The sequence below is a fragment of the Eschrichtius robustus genome, chromosome 5 (genome assembly GCF_028021215.1).
Source record: "Eschrichtius robustus isolate mEscRob2 chromosome 5, mEscRob2.pri, whole genome shotgun sequence".
Lineage (NCBI taxonomy): Eukaryota > Metazoa > Chordata > Mammalia > Artiodactyla > Eschrichtiidae > Eschrichtius > Eschrichtius robustus.
Window position 1 is genome coordinate 15,225,240 of NC_090828.1, and position 4,647 is coordinate 15,229,886.

Below are 4,647 nucleotides of genomic sequence, written 5' to 3' on the forward strand. Positions count from 1 at the left end.
CTTCACTTTCACTACTATAAAAGTGACTTCCAGAAATAGCCAGTTCAGTTGGGCATCGTGGGAATGAAAGCTTAATAGTGTCAGCTCAAACAACTACCCTAGGATCCTCTCTTCATTTCTAGGGCCTTTCCTTCAGGATGTACTATGAGGCTGAAGTCCAAACTCAGAGCCCAGAGTGTCACACGTCCACACATACATTGGGCATTTAGTTGGAGGCAGGACCACAAGAATGAATAGACTCAAAGTTGGAACTGATTTTGGGGAATTTCCAATAAACTCTTATCAGATGTATCAAAATTCAACCTCTATTTGAATAGTCCCAATAAGGACAGCATCACATCCAGAAACCTGCATTTTTGAAGGACTCAAAATGGCAGGATATTCCTTAATTTTACACCAATATTTGTCCACATTAACCTCCAATGGTTGGCCTCTGTACTTATGCAGATTGTCCCATCAGCCTCTCTTTCTGATGACTGGCTTGTGGCTTGACTCATTCATCTTGGTCTGGGTCAGTGCCTGATTGATTAGCAATCACTTACTAAATGTTCCTGAATGAATGAAGAGACAAATAAATGAATTTCAAAGGCTTTTTCTCTCTTGGATAATTAGTCCATCTCCCTACCAAAGCCTTTAGCTGTCATCCATCTGGGCATGAAGCAAGTTAGGATCTTTAATTTTCAAAACATAGACCCATGCGGGCAGGAATCTTTGTATATTTTGTTCACTGATGTATCCCAAATGTCTAGAATGGTACCAGACATCCTATAGGTACTCAGTAACCACTTTACATAAATAAATAACAAAATGCCCTTTGTCCCCATGCCTATCCTGTGTTTACTAATAGCACAATATACAAAACTCTCCATACTTTGCAGAGACTTTAATCTAAAATTGTTATTCAGTTCCTTCTAAAAACCTCATTGAGATAATTTATTTTTGAATGCTAAAGGACGTAATAACCATTTATTTCTTCTCTGAAATTGCTTAGTTCTCTCCCAGTATAAATTGAACACCAGAAAGCTACTAGACTACATTATTTTTTACATACCATATAAATGTCTCCCAGAACAAAAATTAACCTAATACCATATGCTTCTAAGTAGATTTAGAATATGAAGTAGTCATGGGAAAAATGCATTTAAAACTTGTGTAAAATTGCCATTGAAGAGATTTCCAATTAAGCTTCTAATTGTAAACAGACCCACAAAATAAATTTCTCTTAGAATAATGTGCTAAAATTTTTTTGACTTGCCTAGAAAATGTCATGCTTCATTTATCAAACAATGAAAGTTATACAAGCCATTATGTTTTGTTTTGTTTGCTTGCTTCTTATTTCATTGAGGAAACAGATGATCTCAGAAAAGAATGACAATCTTTGACCACCAAATCTAGCCATCCACTGCATCTGCACCCTCACTCTTGGCTCTCCTTCCTGTTAAAGTTATGAAATGATCTCCTTCTGCTCTAAGACACCCACTTACTTTACCTTGAACACCACCCTCTTGTTTACTCAAAGATTTTTGTCTGTCATTATTACCTTCTCTTATGCATTACCATTGTTTCTCTCTCTCTCTCCACTGGATACTTCCATATCCATACAAACAAGCTGAAATATCTCCCATGTTAAATATATATATATTTTTTAAACCCTTCACAATTCTCCTTCAATCCTGCTCCATTTCTCTGATTTTTCTATCAGAACTCCTTAAACAGTTATCTACACTTGATTTATCTATTTATTTTTTACCTTTTATTCTCTCCTTAATCCTGTTCAATAAGACTTTTGTCCCAATTACTCCCGATCGTCAGATTCAATGAATCTCATCTTTCTAGACCTCTCAGCAGCATCTATATATCTGATATCCTCTTTTTTGAAACAAGTTAGTCCTTTGGCTTTAGGAAGGCTATACTCTCTTGATGTGTTCCTATAATTTGACCATTCTTTCTCCATCTCCTCTTTTGGATCTTCCTCCTTCGCTCAGCTGTAAATGTTGAAGGGCCCCTAGACTCAGCCCCAGTCTTCTTTATCCCTCATCTACATGCTCTCCTTAAATGATCTCATCCTGCCCCACAGTTTTAAATATTATCTACATGCTGATAACGCCAGAAATTTATATGAGCCACTACTTCTCTAAACTTCAGAGTAACACATCCTACTGACCACCAACCATCTCTTCTTGGATGTCTAATAGACAAGCTTAACATGTCAACCAAACTCTTGTTAGATATATGATTCATAACTGGAGATGATTTTCCGGTATCCAAAGACTAAGCTTGTTCACAATGTCAGTGGAGTTGAGGAAACACCAGAGTTTCAGAAACAGCGAAGTCTGTTAAGCCAACACAGATTCCAGTGTTTATTCTTTATATGCCAACAGTAAAACATGATTTGCTTCACAGAGCAATGAGACTTAAAATGGACTTTTACAAATAACAGAGCTGCTGTGAGCTGTTGGCTTAATACACAAATGTCCTCAAACAAAGCTTGGAAAACATGCTTAAAATCAGAGCTGGAGACTACAATATAGCTGCTAAGTGCTGTGTTGTCGTTCCCCCTGCTCAAAATAAAGTTGTTTCTTAACTATACCTGTCTGCTGTACTCCTGTAGCAGCCAGGGACGCTTGGTCTCATACATGCTGAAAAAATGAAAAAAAAAAAAGAAAAAAAAAAAGAGGAAAAAAAAAAAAATCAGAGCTGGCTAGAGGTCCAGAGGCTTTATAATCCAGTAATCCAATTTGTAATTGTGTTTCAGGCAAAATGGTGTAGTACATGTAGTGACTTTCTTGTTCTACCTTCATCTTTCCTCTGGGACATTGTACCATCACACCCGCCATCCCTAAATCACGGCTGACCTTGAGCCTATGTTCCAGTTGTCTCTCTACCGAAAATACCACCATGGAACACCCTTCTCAGAGTCGGTCTGCACAGGTGGCCAGGAGGTCACCAAAGGCTGCTTGTCTCTTGCTTTCCTGCCCCATCACTGACTCCTATCACTGTGGTGCACCTCTGTGCCTCCCCAAGCCATAAACAAGGTGATCATCTCAGTAGGGTTCATGGGAAAAAACAGATTCCTGAAATTTTCTCTGTGCTTCCAGATGGCATTTGTACTTTTGACCATGGTCTTCTGGAGACAATGTTCCTCACCTTTCCTGCCTAACAACTCAGGGAAAGGCCATGAGAGTGGGCAGCCACGGGGTCAGGCACATAACACCAGTTAGGATAATCACTCAGTCTGGCAGGGTATCATTAACTCTCTCAGGCAAAAAGAGTCTACATAGGCCTCCAGCCTGATGTTTAAAGAAAGCAGAAATGCCAAGAATGATTTTAATCCATGACCACAATCAAAAGTGAAGACTAAGATAGACATATTGGCATCAAGTCTGCTGGAAACAATGTACTCTAGAAGTCACTGCAAGTGCTAGGGGTTTCACTGACTTTGAAATACCTACAACCAGAGTCTAAAGGACTTACCAGCAAGGATTTTGAACACTCCAAAGAATCACTGCCTTACCCCTACATAAACAGAGTCATAAAACTACAGAGTTCCTGAATCCTGAATGCCTTATCTGAATTGTTATCTGCAGAATATATCAACCACCCAAGCACAGAATAATAAATCTTAAGATTTTTCCAGAGGTCAGAGTGAGGGGAACATGAATTTGAGAGAAATTTTTTTTTGCTGCTTAGAATTTCTCAAAACTACTATAAATTACCTAAGTCTCCTATAATTAATAGGCTTTCTCAGAGTTTTATGAGCTCTCAACATGGCCTTTTCAGTTCCTGTTAAAGAAGAGTTAACTTCTGAGAGATAATAAATTAATTACAAGTCTTTTAAAAGTGTGGTTACTTAAGGATTTCTTTGTGTTTCCATAGATTCTTGAAGAGCAATAATAGCTAATTAAAAATACTCAACAGAAATTTTTCCTTCACAGATTTGATCATTATTTTAGGGAGAAAAGCCTGACAATAGTTTTAACATAAAGAATAAGAAAGTTATTTAAGTGAGTCTGTTGAATTATACCTATCCTTATTATACTTGCCCCTCCCCAGTGCCAAGATTTATACTATAAGTTATTGTTATTGTTTTTTGTTGTGTTGCTCTTGTTTCATTGTTACTGTTACTGTTTCTGTTGTTGTTGCTGCTTTGTCACAGCTCTGTAATTTTGGGAATTAGCTCTGGGAATAGTTGCCTCCAAATCTAGAGACATACAAATGATGGGAAAAAATATTTTAAGGAGTAAGTATAATCTCTTCACTCAAATGGCCTATAAAAGTTACCAGTAATTCTTGGCCCATCTAAAATATTTACACAGGAGATCCTAGTAGACATGGGAAAATGCATCGTTTAATAATATCCAAAAAGTATGTAAAATGTTCATGTAGAAAGTCTTAAGATTCTGATAGGGAAATATAAGGAGACCCTTGTGTAAATAATTTTGCTTGGAAATCCAGAGGTGCTATGGATGGAAAGATATGGGTGGAATTCTAAGAATTCTCTCAGTACTACTGTACATTCAAGCTAATACTGTACATTCGTTTGGAGGATTTATATTTATATTGAATGTCAATATAAACCAAAACAATGTTTTTCCTGGAACCCCAGATATGAAAAGTTTTCTCTACCAAGAGCCCCCAGGAAGGTTA

The 4,647-nt window shown here is 37.4% G+C and overlaps 1 non-coding gene across 1 annotated transcript; it reads left to right on the forward strand.

Annotated features, from left to right (window-relative positions):
- The first annotated feature begins 2,510 nt into the window (after positions 1–2,510).
- Positions 2,511–2,638, forward strand: LOC137765517 (small nucleolar RNA SNORA63). Its single transcript, XR_011074171.1, has one exon. It is a non-coding gene; the product is annotated as a small nucleolar RNA SNORA63 (small nucleolar RNA).
- Positions 2,639–4,647: the final 2,009 nt, after the last annotated feature.